A 19,377-nucleotide genomic window follows, 5' to 3' on the forward strand; every position below is an offset into this window, starting at 1 on the left:
TGCATGTGTTAAAATCGACGTTACCAAAGATGAGCTGGATAAATCGTTCACTGGTTATGTTAGGATGTTTAGGTCATGCAATCTACGACATCTTAAATAGGGAAGCTTTCATATATGGAGCTGCAAATCCAGTTGCACTAAAAGTGTTGACAGTAAGACTTAACCCGAATCTTTTGTATATGAATGTACTGAGCCCAATCAATAGTGAAGGTAGAAATGACCGTGGTCTTACTGCAAAAGCCACTGGATGTGACAAAGCATGGGCCATCTGACAAGAAATCGTTAGGTGGGGGATATTGCAATGTACACTACTGGCCATTAAAATTGCTACACCAAGAAGAAATGCAGATGATGAACAGGAATTAATTGGGCAAATACACTCCTGGAAATTGAAATAAGAACACCGTGAATTTATTGTCCCAGGAAGAGGAAACTTTATTGACACATTCCTGGGGTCAGATACATCACATGATCACACTGACAGAACCACAGGCACATAGACACAGGCAACAGAGCATGCACAATGTCGGCACTATTACAGTGTATATCCACCTTTCGCAGCAATGCAGGCTGCTATTCTCCCATGGAGACGATCGTAGAGATGCTGGATGTAGTCCTGTGGAACGGCTTGCCATCCCATTTCCACCTGGCGCCTCAGTTGGCCTAGCGTTCGTGCTGGACGTGCAGACCGCGTGAGACGACGCTTCATCCAGTCCCAAACATGCTCAATGGGGGACAGATCCGGAGATCTTGCTGGCCAGGGTAGTTGACTTACACCTTCTAGAGCACGTTGGGTGGCACGGGATACACGCGGACGTGCATTGTCCTGTTGGAACAGCAAGTTCCCTTGCCGGTCTAGGAATGGTAGAACGATGGGTTCGATGACGGTTTGGATGTACCGTGCACTATTCAGTGTCCCCTCGACGATCACCAGTGGTGTACGGCCAGTGTAGGAGATCGCTCCCCACACTATGATGCCGGGTGTTGGCCCTGTGTGCCTCGGTCGTATGCAGTCCTGATTGTGGCGCTCACCTGCACGGCGCCAAACACGCATACGACCATCATTGGCACCAAGGCAGAAGCGACTCTCATCGCTGAAGACGACACGTCTCCATTCGTCCCTCCATTCACGCCTGTCGCGACACCACTGGAGGCGGGCTGCACGATGTTGGGGCGTGAGCGGAAGACGGCCTAACGGTGCGCGGGACCGTAGCCCAGCTTCATGGAGACGGTTGCGAATGGTCCTCGCCGATACCCCAGGAGCAACAGTGTCCCTAATTTGCTGGGAAGTGGCGGTGCGGTCCCCTACGGCATTGCGTAGGATCCTACGGTCTTGGCGTGCATCCGTGCGTCGCTGCGGTCCGGTCCCAGGTCGACGGGCACGTGCACCTTCCGCCGACCACTGGCGACAACATCGATGTACTGTGGAGACCTCACGCCCCACGTGTTGAGCAATTCGGCGGTACTTCCACCCGGCCTCCCGCATGCCCACTATACGCCCTCGCTCAAAGTCCGTCAACTGCACATACGGTTCACGTCCACGCTGTCGCGGCATGCTACCAGTGTTAAAGACTGCGATGGAGCTCCGTATGCCACGGCAAACTGGCTGACACTGACGGCGGCGGTGCACAAATGCTGCGCAGCTAGCGCCATTCGACGGCCAACACCGCGGTTCCTGGTGTGTCCGCTGTGCCGTGCGTGTGATCATTGCTTGTACAGCCCTCTCGCAGTGTCCGGAGCAAGTATGGTGGGTCCGACACACCGGTGTCAATGTGTTCTTTTTTCCATTTCCAGGAGTGTATATTGTACTAGAACTGACATGTGATTACATTTTCACGCAATTTGGATGCATTGATCCTGAGAAATCAGTACCCATAACAACCACCTCTGGCCGTAATAACGGTCTTGATACACCTTGGCATTGAGTGAAACACATTGAGCTTCAACATGATACCACAGTTCATCAAGAGTAGTCACTGGCGTATTGTGATGAGCTAGTTGCTTGGCCCCCATTGACCAGATGTTTTCAATTGGTCAGAGATCTGGAGAATGTGCTGCCAGGGCAGCAGTCGAACATTTTCTGTATCCAGAAAGGCCCGTACAGGACCTGCAACATGCAGTCGTGCATTATCTTGCTGAAATGTAGGGTTTCGTAGGGATTGAATGAAGGGTAGAGCCACGGGTCGTAACATATCTGAAATGTAACGTCCACTGTTCAAAGTGCCGTCAATGCGAACTAGAGGTGACCAAGATGTGTAACCAATGGCCCATACCATCACGCCTGGTGATACGCCAGTATGGCGATGATGAATACTGGCTTCCAATGTGCGTTCACCGCAATGTTGCCAAACACGGATGTGACCATCATGATCCTGTAAACAGGACCTGGATTCATCCGAAAAAAAAAAAGACTTTTTGCCATTCATGCACCCAGGTTCGTCGTTGAGTACACCATCGGAGGCACTCCTGTCTGTGATGCCGCATCAAGAGTAACTGCAGTCATGGTCTCCGAGCTGATAGTCCATGCTGCTGCAAACGACGTCGAACTGTTCGTGCAGATGGTTCTTGTCTTGCAAACGTCCCCATCTGTTGACTCAGGGATCGAGACGTGGCTGCACGATCCGTTACAGCCCTGCGGATAAGATGCCTTTCATCTCGACTGCTAGTGATACGAGGCCGTTGGGATCCAGCACAGCATTCCGTATTACCCTCCTGAACCCACCGATCCCATATTCTGCTAAGTCATTGGATCTCGACCAACGCGAGCAGCAGTGTCGCAATACGATAAACCACAATCGCGATGGGCTACAATCCGACCTTTATCAAAGTCGGAAACGTGATGGTACGCATTTCTCCTCCTTACACGAGGCATCACAACAACGTTTCACCAGCAACGCCGGTCAACTGCTGTTTGTGTATGAGAAATCTGTTGGAAACTTTTAGCATGTGAGCGCTTTGTAGGTGTCGCCACTGGCACCAACCTTGTGTGAATGCTCTGACAAGTTAATCTTTTGCAAGTCGCAGCATCTTCTTCCTGTCGGTTCAATTTCGCGTCTGTAGCACGTCATCTTCGTGGTGTAGCAATTTTAATGGCCAGTAGTGTATCATAGACCTCTGTATGGAAGTCCTCGCAGGGTAAATCATCAGCAGGGCGTGTAATTCTCAGACGCTCTTCACGTGGATCTGCTGCTGTGATAGAGACAGACTGAATCTTATAGCCTGTACTTTTGGAACACACTACTGTGCTCCTCTTACACCCGTCAACAGTAATTATTTCTTCACCGTACTTCCGGAAGAGTGGGTTTTTTATGGTCCTTACCTCTGCCTCCAACTATTCGTGATTTCGTCCTTCAACTCTTGCAAAGTAAACTGGCACTCTTCTAACAGTTCGATGTAGGAAGAAATCATTTCAATTGCTTTATCTATCTGTGGATGTAGGACTTCCCTGTTTTTCTTCACTCCTGATTGTCCGTTAAAAATCCCTCTGACAAAACCTATGATACAGAGCATCTTTTGCGCAAAGGCCCCTCATCACGGATAGATTCCAACATTTCGCGAACCCAGTCATCACCTCGCCTTCCACTTATCCCATTAACAGTTTCATCGCTCTATGAACAATATTTCGCTTTGCATAGTCTGCGAAGTTTCTCCCGATTAGCATCAGTTTCCTCGCCACAGTAAAAGCAGTGTTTATTAAAACAAATACCTTCTTGTATGATCGAAGATTCGATGTTGACGGTGCAAGGCCTTTTGTCAAAGACGATGTAATGAGTTCTGGATTGTTGTACTTCTACTGACAAGCACTGTGCAAATCAGCTTCAGCCAGATCAGTTAATAAGTTACTATGTGCTGCGATTCACCTATTCTTATTGGACTGTAGTAACGTTTCCAGTCTTTTCTGTTTCACTTTAATCACATCATTATCTTCAAAATTGCCATAGCATATTAAAAAACACTTCCGTACAATCTAGACCACTCATTTTAAATGCTCTGACCGCACAACGAAAGTAAACTCAAACGAGGAAACGAGAATTTTGGAAGACACAAGGAGTTTTGAACGCGTCCCACCCACAACACAGGAAGACTGGGACGACCAACAGTGGAAACAATAACAAAGAAATGGAGTGGATGGCAGCCTTGGCTGTTTACAACATGTCACTTGAGGGAGATCTACAGATACCTCTACACCCAGGGTCCTTCCTGTTCGAAATTTCATTTCACTGGATAACTTTGATTTACAAAACAAGAACGAAATAGAATTTTTGGCTTTCAAGTGTTTGAATGCTTAATAGTGCCTAAAATTGAAAAAAAAACCGATGCTTTTATAGCATGAAATTGCATGCTCTACAACTTTGACAACTTAACGTTTTCGTTTGGAGTAGTCGTTTCTGAGTTACAGGCGCTGGAGCTGACTTTCTAGACTAGTTGATACAAATGAACGAACTTTGACAACTGATTTCAGGCAAGTGACTGCACCGATTTTGACATTTAAGTAGGCCATTTAATGCTCTTTCATTTTGGTAATAGTAAAAATTTCAGTAGGATGCATAATTTCCGAGTAATAGGGAAAAATCTTAAAAAAGTTCCACAGTTTCGTGTTTTCTTTTTTTCCACAGAAAGCTGTCCCGAGGGTTTTGAAAACTGAAATTTTGGATGTTACATACTTTCAACTATATACATTCGATACAAAAATAAAATCTTTTACCTCATTTTTTGCAAACGAAGTGCCTTTTTTGTGACGCCATTACTGGACTAAATACCCTACAGCTTGAGAATAGCACCAAGGAGACTGTCAAGCCTTAAGTCCCCATGTGACAGACGTATCACCATCAACAGTGTCACATACCCTCACTTCGTGGGACACTGCAAAACGGTTTGTTATTGAAACCAGGACAATGGCGCAAAGTCTGCTGATCAGGAACTTTACTGGCAGTGAAAATTTTTTCCACCTTCAGGATTCGAACCGGCTTACCTCAGCATCAAGTACCATTGCACAAGTGTGTGGTTGTGACTTTGGGTGCTATACGAGGTGTTTGAGAAAAGTAATGATACTTACAACACTGCAAGCAAATTGGCAACACTGTGTTGTTCCACTTGTGTAGACAGATGTGTTCATCCCTTCCAGATGCTCATTCTGAGTTTCATGTCCGTACAGCCATCACATGATTTTTGAGAGCATCATCAGTGACGTTGTGTTCTTGACTACGAAAATGGAACGGCAGAATTTAGAGCAACATTGCTCCATCAAGTTTTGTATTGAACTTAGGGAATCCATGAGTGTGACATTTTTAAGTTGAAACAGGCCTATGAGGAATATTCCTTATGAAGAGCACAATTTTTTTCGCTGGAACAAATCATTTTTGGTAGGCTGAGAACACGGTGAAGATGAACCTCGCTCAGGGAGGCATTCAACTTCAGAAACCGCCGAGAACGTCGAACGTGTGCGTGCTTTTGTGAGATCAGACCCAAGTTTAACAGTAAGGATGATGGGTGAACTGTTACCACTTTCATTGTTCATCAAATTTTGAACAAAGTTTTGTGCATTGATCTTCTTGAGAGGGTTGCCAATGATCACGAATGGTTCAGTTGTGTGATACAGGAGATGAATCCTGGATTTTTGAGCACAGTCCTGAGACATGGATTTTTTAATACAATCCTGAGACAAAGCAGGAAAGTGAGGAGTGACTCATGAGACATCTCGACTGAAAGAAGGTCGAATGAGTAAATCAAGGCTCAAAATAATGCTGACTTGTATTTTTGAAGGCAGGGGTATCGTGCATATGGAATGTGTACCTCCAGGACAAACTCAACCAAGTGTTTTACAAAGATATCCTTGAAAGGCTCAGGAAAAGGGTGAATTCAGTGAGTTTGGACGCTGCAGACAAGTGGATGCTGCATCATGTCAATGCTCCATGTCAAGTAGCCAATTCCATCACGGAATTTTTGACCTGAAAAGGCATTCCTGCCCTTCCACAGGCCCCCCCCCCCCCCCCCCCCCTGTTCGGCTGATCTGAGTCCTTGTAACATTTTTTTTTTCTTTTCCCTAAATCGTACAATATCTTAAAAGGAGATCTTTTTGGATTCTGGAAAACATTCCAAAGAATGTGACTGAAATGTGAAAGGCCGCCGGCTTTTGTGGCCGAGCGGTTCTAGGCGCTTCAGTCTGGACCACTACGGTCGCAGGTTCGAATCCTGCCTTGGGCCTGGATGGGTGTGATGTCCTTAGGTTAGTTAGGTTTAAGTAGTTCTAAGTTCTAGGGGACTGATGACCTTAGATGTTAAGTCCCATAGTGCTCAGAGCCATTTGAACCATTTTTTGTAAAAGGCCGTACCACTTGAAGCCTTTCAGTGCTACTACCAAGACAGGGAAGAACGACTCTGCTTGTGTATAGCTGCTGAAGGGAACTACTTTGAAGGAGACAATATCATTATTTGAAAAAAATAAAAACTTTCGTACATAAAAAAACAGTCTCATTACTTTTCTCACACACCTTGTATATACTCACTTAAAAAAACGGAGTCATGGCACACACTTGTGTTTTTATTTGTTTTATGCGCTTCCATATTAGGGACGTCTACAACTAACACTGCCTCTTTCCCAGATGCTTGTTTGGAATTTGTAGAGCTAAATGGTTTTGAGACTACATATTTTGAGTCACAGGCATTGTTGCAATATTCGCAAAAATTTCTTCGTCATGATCACCTGTTATGGGTCCTCAGGGGGCGCAGAAATGACAGCGTTTAGTTATGGAAACTGAGGAGACAAGCAGTTTATTAATGCAGAATTACAGCGCCTCTTCTTTTTTTTAAATTTTTTTGCTGTACCTGTTAGACTTACTGAAGACGAAACAGCGAAAACTGATTTTCTTTTTTAATAGAAGACTACTGTCTCTATTTTCATCAGAATGATATTTTTTAGTGCATCATGTGTAAAATTAAAGGTTATTTTTTAATTAAATGTTTATTAAATTTTGTATTATCACAACTCCATATCATTTTGCTGAAATGATTCAGTAAGTGAAAGTGAGACTAGCTGTTCCAGTTTGAAATGTTACAGGTTAAACAGCTTGCACACTTATCTACTGTAGAATATGGCAAATGCTTTTACCAAACCTGTGAAGCAATTTTTGCTGCAAGTAAAATATCCAAATCAAATGTCAGCAGGTTCCTAGAAAAATCAAACTACTATGGAATTGCGAGAAAGTTGCATGACTTAGGCTCATTTATAAAAAGTTTAGGTACAAACCCCTCATGCACTACAATTGATGTATAACACTGACAATTTCTCGTTTTCTGTTTGTGCCACGTATACGTGTATTCACTACTGCTTCCTCTTCTCCCATTACAGAAAAATCATTGTCACCGAAACTAGGTGCCTCAAAATCCTCTTCCGCTACCTGTGCAGAACAAAACAGTCTGTATGACTTGGGAGATTTTTATTTGGGCAAGTCTTGTTTGGCTCTCTCTTAGTATCTGGCATATATCAGAGTTTCTCCACAGCCTAGCATCACTTACAGGCCAAGCTATGAAACATTTCACTGTAAACACATGTCACTTGCACATTGATACTAAGAAAGTCCTTTCGGTTAATGTATTCATCTCCGTGTAGAAGGTTTCGTGATCGGTATTTGCGTCCAATCAACGGCTCCTACCACACATGGAAACTGATATCTTGATTTCTAATTAACTTTTGCTGTTTCTAGTTTGCCTACGTTTCTGGAAAACCTAACCCACAAAGGTGCATGTCAATTAACATGATGAACAACATCTGAAAATTTCAGTGACACAGTTGTCTAGTGTGTGCCTAAGTCCAGTGCTTGATTTGTGACGGTACACACCGATACGCTGTACCAGTATCTCTGACGAAAAAACAGAGTTAATATAACGTTTTAAGCCGTCTAAATAATAATTAAAAAACTGCGGAATGTCGCAGTACCGGAACCTCCCCCTCCTTTTTTTTTTTTTCTTCTTCTTACAAATCAAGCACTGTCTAAAACTCTTCTCGTATGCCAGTCTGAAAATATGGGTCTACTAAATAGCTCAAATATGTTTTCACTATCGATTTGTTTAATAGTGTGCTCATCTTGCTTTCACGATTTTTCGGGAAGAAAATGAGTAGCCAGCCTCATAATGTTTTCTACAACTTCTCTCTTCAGTATTTCATAGGGCTAAGTATATCTTTTTCCCTTTCAAGCAGCATATATTCTGCCATTTTCACTAAAAAAAAAAAACAAAAAAAACCCTTACTCAGCACGAAGTATGATACAGATCTTACTTCAGAAAACTGAAAATGTTCTCCGCTAGTGAGAAACTTCTTTAGTTTTATTCACATGAAAATGGATGATTTTCTTCGTGTTCAGCAACACTTTGACTCAAGCTGAGAACATTCTCAGGTGAATAGAGATGGGCCAAACGGTTATTCTGGAGTAACCGTTATCACGGTTCCAGTTATTCCTGGATAACTGTTATTTTTAATGGTTATCAGTAATTGTCAAGCTATTTTTCACTACTCAATACTGAATACTCCGACGGGGCTACAGTTGATTAACGACATAGTTGGAATCCATCTGTTTAGTTATCAGTATAACTGCGAGTAGTGCGGAATCGAAGGAATGTCGCATGAATCGTGCCATAACCGTAGCTAATTAACTCCAGGTACAACTCAGTTGATGTTTGAACGATCAGTGTTTCATATTACATGTTTGTAGGTTATCGGTCGCTATTAATATAGAAATATTATACTCCAGCTGTTACAGAAAGTACGCGGAACTTAGGCACAGCACCGTTTAAGTAAAATGTTAACAACGAGCGCTTTTAAGTATGAAGTAATATATAAACTGAATAATGTAGGTTAAATTCGAAGCTTAATTTCTTGTGCTGTTCACTCAACAGAATAAGTGAACGGCCTTGTAATACAACACAAAAAATACGTAATGTGAGAGATTCGCTTACTGCTGTACAAGATAGCCCTATAGTTTTATGTGAGATTTGGAAAACTGCTCGATTTTTCCAGCTGCAGCATGTGTATAACATATGAAGACATGTAGATCGAAAAGTTTGACAGTGGTAAGTTTCTGGGACTACAGCTCGGCAATAAATTCATTCGGGAAGGGCATACCACAGAATTGCTGAAGTGCCTAAATAACTCTGTATCTGCAGTGAGAATTATGTCAGATGTAGGAGACATAAATATAAAAAAGCTTACATACTTTCATTCTAGTATTTCATAAGGGATCGTATACCGGGGTAGGTCTAAATCACCGAACGAAGCAAAACTTTGTAGCATGTGAAAGCGTGTAATAAAAATCGTTTGTGGTATAAATTCAAGAACATCATGTAGAAACCTGACATCTTGAGTTGGGTGTTGTGCTGGATATCAGCGTCGTTCTTGCACGATATTTCGGTAACCTAGCTCGTACCCTTCATCAGGTGTGGCCTGAGGCTCGTCTCAGGTCGCACCTGATTAAGGTTACGAGCTACGTTACCTAAATATCGTGCAAGGACGACGCTGATATCCGGCAGAACACCCGACAATCCAAGATGTCATTTGATCGCCGGGAAAGCCTGAAGAGTTTCATATAGAAACCTGTTCTAACCACTAGTATATTTAGCCCTCAATGAAATTTGTTGCAATTGTTTCCAAGCAATCGCTCAATACATAATATTAATACTAGGAATAGAAACAGTAATCATCACTTACCTTGGTACAAAAAGGGGTCCAATATTCAGGAACACACATTTTCAATAAACTGCCAGCAAGTCAGCAACCATTAAAAACTTAGTTTCAGATAAAGCACGTTTTACTGAGAGTTTGAAAGACTTTTTGATACACAAGTGTCCGATTCCACCCAAGACGTCATCAATATGGCGGAAATGGCTCTTCGAAGTGTCTCCAATATGGTGCCTATGACGTCACACACACACACACACACACACACACACACACACACACACACACACACACACACACACACACACACACGAAAATACATATAAATAGGTCAATAGCATCTCCCTCCAAAACACAAAATGACGAACAAAAGGAAAAAAAATTACAACATTCCACTACACCAACAAATATCTGCAGTGAAACTTCCTGAAAATTTCATTCTAAATATGTGCAGTAATTGGACACTTCCCTTGACCTATATAGGTCAACCACAGGTGACAATACCAAAACATCAATACCTAAAACGAAAACTACGAAAATTGGAATCTGACATTTACTTTGACCTATATGGATCAACCACAGATGACTATACCAAAAAACCAACACCTCCAACTACGAAAATGGGAATCGGTCATTTCCAGTGACCTGTATAGGTCAACCACAACTATTGATACCACAAAACCAACACCTACAACTATGAAAAATAAAACTGAAACCACAACCTCAAAAATCCACAAATTAAACATCCCTACATAAAGTAAAACACATTAAATACACCATAAATATACAAAACATTACAACTAGAAAGAAAACAACAGTTACCACCAGCAAATTCTGGCACTGCAAACTAGATTGGCGAGCCCAACATCACCCCCCCCCCCAACACACACACACACACACACACACACACACACACACACACACACACACACACACACACACAAAAAAAAAAAACCACCACCACCACCAGAGTGCACAATGAAACACAACAAGGCGACATCTACAAACACAACCAACTCATAAACATCATGCTGTAATGGCATCACACAGCACAACACCCTTATGTCATGGGTCAAAGCAGACGGGTGGAATTGGACGCTTCCATTGACCCCTCCTCCTACTCTACAGATGAACAGGGATTGTTAGACCAGCTTGAGTAAAAATTCTGCTATATATCATTTTTGACGGCACTTGGTCACAACAGTCAAGATTAGGTATTATGTGTATGATAAATTTATTAAAAGTGCATAACTATGTTTTATTCTGACAGTGTCTTAATTCTGTAAATATTAGCAATTACTGTAATCTCCTGACAAATGATGACGATAATAAGTATTATATGCAAATGTTTTATGTCATACTTTCTGACATGTGATTTGTCATCCAAAATGGTCTATACCTGTCCTTCATAGCCAGATCTCCAATGAGTTGACGCGAAAGCATAGTACGATCTTCGGGCAACAGATGGTGCGGGGCACTGTTGGCAGTTATTGAAATATCTGCCAGTATCAGATGAGCAGTTATCACAGTAACTGTTACTTCTCAGTAGCTGGTTATTTCTATCAGTTGAGTCATTTTTTGCCACCTCTACAGTTGAAGTATATTGTTTGACTCGCTTTGTTCATGTGAACTTGAGAATGTTCTCCGAAATTCCAAGTATAAAGTACATTCTCTGTTTTATTCACAGTGTATGATCCTTTGATTTATTCAATGCAATAGTGAAGTAACCCCATAACTATTTATGTACTTCACAGATTGCAGCTCTTCCTGTGCAAGTTGAATGTTACTAAGCGTTTTTCATTGCGATAGTGACCCAAGTACATACTTTGTGTGTGTTTTTCGTATTCATAGTATATCTACCAAAGAAGATTATGATCCTGGTGAAGATTATTTCCTAATTCTTTGTCTGACACGTCATCTGATACAGACCTAGGTAAGTCAACTGGAATTATTCCTAGTATTATTTTGTAGAATGGAAATATAGCTTTGATCATTCTGAGACTATGACTTATATACCAACAAATTGCTTATACAATATATATTGTCGCTTATGTACTTGTTATTGTGGTCTAGAACAGTGCTTTAAAAGCTATCACACAACTAATGCTTGAATCTTACACAGTATTTTTCAGATACCATTTCCAAATTCTGTTGCAGGAAACATTAAGTTCGCAGTGCAAGAATTAGTGATTTTGCCTGTGGTTCTACTGATGCTAAGTAGACATTTATATTAATCTGCTTCAGTTGGCTTCTGATAAATTAAGAATTGCATTTTATTACTGTATAAATATTATTACAGCTAGTTATTGAGTTCTGTGCTGAGCTTATTATTTTGTTTTTACTTGTTTCAGTATCGGATGGAACATCTCTACCAATTGTGCGAGATCCCAACATAAATTCTCAGTCTGGTCTAACTTAAAATGTTGAAAGAGGGAGAAAGCAAAAAAGGCAGAAACACATTTGGAAGAAGAATATTAGGAAGCGTTTTGCGAAGTAGTGGTGAGGAGTATCAGTCGGAGAATCGAAGGTGGTGTATACCTGCTAAAAGACACTTCCTTCGAATTTTGATGATCATTACCCCAGACGCTGTCCTGATAAAGTCCCCAATGAAGAAAGTAAAGGAAACTGGAGGATTATTCAAAACAGAACACATACCTTTGGCATTTAGTGGAAGTAAATAGAGCTATTAGATCCCATCATCATGATACTAGTGGAACAGAAAAATCGTACAGATACCACTATACACTTTGGGCAAATCGGAAAAATATTACTGTTTGCAAGAAGTACTTTTTTGGTTCATTAAAAGTCAGCTGAAGTAGTGTTTACCATTTTGTATCGAAAGAGGAAGTTCTTCCGGTAACAGATAACCGAGGAAAACGTAGCCCACAAAATGAGATCGATCATTACAGTGCAACTGCACATATAAAATCAATTCCAGCACACTGCAGTCATTATCCCAGAATAGATAGTCCTGGCAGAATGTATATGGATCCTGAACTTTCAATTCACAAAATATATCTTCTTTATTTGAGAAAATGAAAATGAGAAGTACTGGGACTAGTAAAAGAGAAAATATATTACAAAATTTTCAGCAACAAATTTCATTTGCATTTTAAGCCTCCTAATAAAAATACTTGTTGACTTCGTGATGCTTTGGAAATGAAAATCCGTGCAGCAGATTAATAGCCATTGTTACAGAGAAGGAACTCCACTTTCGGAGAGCTGAGCAAGCTTGAGCACCACTCCACACTGACAAGGAGAAGGCTTCAAATAGTGTTTAAGCTTACACATTTGATCTACAAAAGACTTGGCCTCTTCTGACACTTTCAACCATAATTGCTTGCTACAAAAGAAACATATACATATACAGTTTTGGTGTCCATTGCTTTTATATTGATGAAGAACTTCTGTATATTTGAGACGAAACAAGTGGTGGAAAATGATTTCAAGATATTGCCAGTGTTGTCAGGATGTACTTACAAGATAATGCCTGTAGCCACCAACATATTGTTTTACATTCTGATAGCTGTTGCGTTCAGAAAGATATATATAAAAAATGCTGCCCACACTTTTGAAGCTGGTTCATGAGCAACATTTTTCAGCAAATGTAATAGATCATAAGTGCCTGGTATATGGTCATGTCTCTCCCAAATGATTCTGAATTTGGAATAATTAAATCTGCAAACAAAAAGGTGCAACATATGTACACACTGGAACGCTGGGTCCAAATTAACAAATCCCCAAAGTGGAAGATTCCACATTCATAGTTTGTTTATATGAAGAGAGAGAGAAATTCTCAGCCACAAAGTTTTTGGAGGAAGTAAGCAACAATAGGAAAAAACACTACCGATGGTCAAGCCTTCAATTGACTAAACATAAGGTGGTTAGTGTGGTGAAAGGCTCCACACTCAAAATGTTTGTCAAGGAAACTCTGAATGAAAATATTCTTTCTCGGAGGTAAACCTCAAGCAAAACAAATGAAGCATGATCATTATTATGACTGTCATCTGTCAGTTAGGAGCCCCCATACGGAATTCAACATAAGATCTCTGCCGCTAATAGAAGTACATCATGGATCTCTTTTTCCTGTACGCTTCCAGTTCATCAATACTTCTTCAACAATCTCCCAGCTGAGATTTCTACTAGGTCAACTGAAACAATAAACAGTGAAGAAGATCAGAGAAATGAATATAGGTACACTGATTGATTTCAATTGTGCTGATATAGTTATGGGAAAAAAATGTCACCAAATCTCTATTTTGGTAGTAAATTGTGTTATAACCATAAATGTAATGGTCTGACTTATGTCTGTTACAAAAAACAGTGATTGTTTAAAAACACTTTTTAATTGAGTTTTTTGTTCCATCCAATAAATTAAAATTCACAACCCTAGTGAACAAAGTCCATTTTTTGTTTTAACAAGTTAAACTGTTTAATAAATTATTTCCGAGGTATGCCAAAATTTAAGTTAAACTGTTCCTTAGTTATTAAGCATTGTCGAAAATTTAAATTTTTAGGTATTATTGATGAGGCATAAACTTTAAGGCCCCATTTCAGGACTCTTATTTTTCTAAAGTGTTCAAAACAGACTTAGTACACTCTGGTTGTGAACCCCTCAAATGTCAGAACCTTCCACAGCATGGCAACAAGAGCCTTGTCTGAGTGTGGGATGTACCAAACAATGACATCTGTTTCATAAAGATTAGCGATGTTCAGCAACTAAAGGAATGAATCCAATCAGAGTTTGAAACTTATAGGCACAGAAGATTTACAGAAAAGTTTGTGAATCAGTGTTGAAAAGCTGCAGTATTTGCGTAGAAATCACTTTGAGAATCTTTTGTAGGTTCACTGAACTCTACATTTATTTCTGTTTTTGTTTATTTTCATTTGTTTAGTATTATTGCACCAAATGCATTTTTGACGACTGACGTATGGAATACCATGTACAAATAAAAAGAAAAATCATCACTGGTAGCAGAAAAAGTTATTCTGTGAACAAACCAAAGGACCACATATGGTGACAAGTTATCTGCAATCATGAGTTAAAATTACATACAGCAAAAGGAATACCACCGCATGCGGAAAGACTTCAAGAAACCTGGTTACAAGCACATTATTTGCTTATCACCATACGTGATAGTCATATTACTTCCTCCTGCTGGGGTGGCTATCCTATCAGAGCTAATAAATGCAATACTAAAATCAGTTTTAGTGTTGGAGGGAAGTTGTAATATTGTAGTTGAACAATGTAGTCAAACAAAGATACAGAAATCAAATAAAATCTAGTCATTCATACAATGTTTTGGACATTGATTACATAATAGTTACAGCCAAGAGCATTATTATATTTAAAAAGGAACAGAGTACAACTAAGACAAAGTGGTGTACCGAAAGACTATTGAGAAGAAATTTAGAGTGGAGAGGATAAGGCATGTGAGCAAAATGTGAGCTTCGAGGAAGAAAGGAGTTTTACTTCTGAAGGAATGCAGAAAGTACTCAGTAAGAAGAAACTAAATCCAAGAAAACCATCGATGACACAAGAAATACTGAATCTCATAAAAGAATAAAGTAGGTTGAGAAAAATATATTTTGACTGAAGCAGAAAAATCAGGAATGAAATAACAAGAATGTGCTGCATAGAAAAAGATAAGTGGATGAGACAAATTATTAGGGATATAGAAGAAGACCTTGCAGTCAAAGCAAACAAACAAGGTAAACTCAGTGTATTCAGAAATGAAATCATTATAGTTGAAGTGAAGAACTCGTAGCAATTCCGTTAAAGATAAAAAAAAGGGAACATTATGTTTGAGTCTGGAAAAACAGTAGCTAGGTAAAGAGAATTCATTGAACTATATGATGGAGATGATGTCATAAATGATTGAGTTTACATAAGAGCAATGGAAGAAATGGAAATTGAATTCGCAAGACTACCAGTCATCATCTCAGGATTCAATAATGGTTTAAACAACCTGAACAACAACAAAGCAACTGGAACAGATAACATCCCTACTGAGCTATTAAGGTGTGCTGGACATAAGGCAAAAGAACAACTGTACAAATTCTTGTGTGTGTGTGGTGTGAGGATGGAACAATATCAGTGGAATTAATAAAATGCCCATCATTGTTTAAATTATAGAACCTGGGCATTATTAAGCCCTATTTCAAAAATTCCAATTCCGTATTGTTAAGGAAATACTAAAAGCACAGATTAATAAATATTAAGGAGAAGATCACTTTGGATTTAGGAAAGGAAAAGGAAGCAGAGAAGCTATAATGGCACCGCGAATCATTTTAGAAAGAAGAACTGAAGTGAACAGGAAATATGTCCTGCATTCCTGGACCTAGAGGGGACTTTTAATTGAGTGGACTGGAAAATACTGTTTGGAAAACTGAATAAAATGAGAATAAACTGGAGAGAGAAAAGGCTGATTTTCAGTCTGTCCAAAAACCAGACTACAGATATTGATATCAGTGGTATTAAGGGAAAGGCTAGGCTTAGAAGAGGTGTCTGACAAGGCTGCCTTTTCTCTCCTTATTTATTCATTTTAGGTATAGAAAGTGTAAAAAGAAAAAAAAGTGAAGCAGCTCCAAAGGGATCAAAATAAATGGTAAACAAATACATTGTATTCAATTTGCTGATGATGTAGTAGTCTTAGCAGATTCTGAGAAGGATATGAACCGTATGTTAAAAATTCTGTCTGCTACCACAGATAGCCACAGACTGAAAATAAATGCAACAAAGATCAAAATGATTATGGTAAATAAATTGAACACACAAGTAAGGGAAAATATGTAACAGGAAATAAAATGCTAATGCAATAAATTCTTTTTCTAACTTGGGTAGTACAATAATAGATTATAACAGAAGTACTGTCCATGTAAACTAAGTTGACACTTGGCGTGGTGGCTGATATGAGTGACCGTAAAGGCATTTCCAATTTACGGTCACTCCAGTGTGCCGAGTGTCAACTTAGTGTGCACAGACATTACATATAATGAATATTAAAAGAAGAATTACAGTGATTAAACAAGTATTCAGAACTAAGAGTTGTTTATTAACATACAGCCACCATAATACAGACACAAGGAAAAAATTCATCAAAACATTTTGTGGGTGCTTTGTGAGCTCTGGTTCTGAAGGGTGGACTTTAGGGAAACAAGGAAAGAAAAAATTATAAACAGTAGCTGTGTGGATGTGGAGAGGAACTACAAAGCATCATGGACTGAAAGAAAGTCTAATGAAGAAATTCTAAAAAGACATCAAGGTTAAAAGGGCATTAACATGATACAAAGAAGAAAAACTAAAACAATTAGACACCTAATTTGACGTAAAAGCTTCATAAAAAATCTTCGAAGGAACCCTTGGGAAAAAATCTGGAGGTAGGCCTGGAAAATCTATATTACCATGTGTTACCAGTGGAATTAACTACAGCCAAATGATACAGGTGCTGAGAGGCAAAGAATGATGGCAACATCAACAAGGACTACCCTTTAATGTCTGGTGGTGGTGGTGGTGGTGGTGGTGGTGGTGGTGGTGGTGGTGGGTTGGGGGGGGGGGGGAGGAGGAGGAGGAAAAGAAGTGGAATACATCCCTGAGTTCTTCACAGAACCTCCAAGTTCTTCAGCTGTCTTGCACTGTCCATCAACACTGAAGGGGTAAACCAAGAGCAAAATGTAACAGTTTAATGGCGTCAGTATGACACAGGAACATAAAGCTGCCACCAACCATGAAGTGTAAGAGAGCTCATATTGTAGATGTCTGTAAGCAACAATCCTGTTTAACTTTTGAGCAAAGCGAAAACATATGTGCTTAGATATTTGAACAGAGATGTAGCTATGCATGTTTGTGGCTTTGCAACATTGTTGTTACTGAGAATTGAGAGCATTTCAAACTTGACAGAGTACCATAAATTGTATTCTGTAGAGGAGCATTCATAGCTGCTTAATGATTTTTCCATGCCTATGCCTTTATGGCATGGTAAAAAATGTGTGTACTATGTTTAATGCAGATTGCTGTGGGAACCTGACGATGCTGGTATTAGTTCAGATGATATATGATAGCAAAGTCTTCATTTGTGCAAATTACTTGAAAGAACTGCACCTCCAATTTTTTAAAGAATCAGACTTCCACATAGAAACCATGTGTCGTACAATTTTTGAAATCATGTTTGAAGTTTGCTGATAGTCACTAAGTGCCTTTGATATCAATCACAGGATGAGAATAGTCTGGATAAGAAAAGCTAATTTTTCATGCATTATATCTGTATCATACAATAATACAGTTTTTTGGATATATTCATTGTTATATATGGATACTGCCTGAAAAGTGTGCTGCAAATAGAGTTAGTAATAAAGAAGTAATAAAATAAAATAAAGTGCCTGAAGCTGAGGTTTTACTGCATAAACAGTGAAAATGTAGTAAGTTCTAAACTTTTTTACTTTTATTATTTCAGTGGGGAGGGGGTGGGGTCATGTCAGTCAGAAAACATTTTGAAATGGTTTGAAACTGTGTGTAAAGTGTGTTGGAAGTTGCTAAGTGGTCAAATTCTGAAATACTGGATGAATATGGTCTGGGCTATTTGCATGTCATGAGACACTTTAATACTTAACTTATCATGTTAAACTTTTAAAGCAAGAATATACCTCTTTAATGAGTAGATTGTGATGATATTTAAAATTTTTGAATTCGGTCAATAATTATTTGAAATACTGAAAATCAAATTTTTGATGCCCCTGGAAGCCGTTATATAAGCAGCCTGCAACTGGGGCCAGGTGACCATTTTAGCTGTTTAGTAATATACGAAGCAGTACCCAAAAGAAACTGAAATAATTTTTTAGTGGGCATAGCTTTTGTATTACCAAGTTTTAGCACTAGGAGCACATAGAGCAAACCTTCCAGTCAGTCAGCCAAGTTCTGTTGCTGAAGAAATAGAGGACTAGTTTTGGCACAATTTGTAGTGACAACTGTTTTTTGTGATTGTTGGTTTACAATGGCTGATTTTCGTAAACAGCATGCAATGGTGAAATTTCGCTTTTCACTCAGAAAAAGTGGAACAAAAACTCTTGAAATGTAAAAGAAAGAATACAAACATGATGTTATGGGAAACCTCAAGTGTTTGAGTAGTTTTCCTGTTTCAAAAATGGTGAAATGTCTGTTGATGACAAACAGTGTTCTGGTTGTGCTTCCATGACCTGAACTTATGAAGATGTTGAAAACGTTCATGCAATTATCAACGAAAATCAATGAACGGCCATTGAAGACATTGTGGAGCTGTCAGGAGTGACTTGGAATTCAGTGCAGGGAATTGCAACAGAAGATTTGGTAATGTGAAGGGGAGCTGCCATACTCTTGCCACAACTTCCGATTGCCGAACGAAAACAAGGTCACAGGGAAGCATGCTGTGCTGTGAAAGAAGAATCCCAAAATAATCCAAACTTTTTTTAAAAAAAATTATCACAGGTGACCAAATTTTGTACTATTCTTATGATCGTGAATCAAAGCAACAATCATGCCAGTGGAAGACTTTAAGTTCGCCTTGCCCCAAGGAAGTTCGTCAGGTGAAATTAAACGTTAAAACAATGATGATTTGTTTTTTGATGTGAGAGGAGTCATCGATTCAGAGTTTGTTCTGCAGAGTCAGACAGGTAAGCTGGCTTTCTGCTTCAAAGTTTTGAAAATATTGCACAACAGTGTGTGGTGGAGCCGG

General features: G+C 39.7%; 1 protein-coding gene across 3 annotated transcripts in view; it reads left to right on the forward strand.

Moving 5' to 3' along the window:
• The window catches only part of LOC126248333 (constitutive coactivator of peroxisome proliferator-activated receptor gamma-like), a 725,840-nt gene that overhangs the window by 170,210 nt on the left and 536,253 nt on the right, over nt 1-19,377 (forward strand). The window contains exon 1 of one of the 3 annotated variants that reach the window (XM_049949230.1): nt 11,919-12,197. The exons of the other annotated variants lie outside the window; for them this stretch is intronic. The gene's annotated coding sequence lies outside the window, so the exon portion shown is untranslated. Of the gene's footprint in view, nt 1-11,918; nt 12,198-19,377 lie in introns of those variants that run through there. 3 annotated transcript variants of the gene reach the window in all.

Source organism: Schistocerca nitens, chromosome 3, assembly GCF_023898315.1.
Source record: "Schistocerca nitens isolate TAMUIC-IGC-003100 chromosome 3, iqSchNite1.1, whole genome shotgun sequence".
Taxonomy (NCBI): Eukaryota; Metazoa; Arthropoda; class Insecta; order Orthoptera; family Acrididae; genus Schistocerca; species Schistocerca nitens.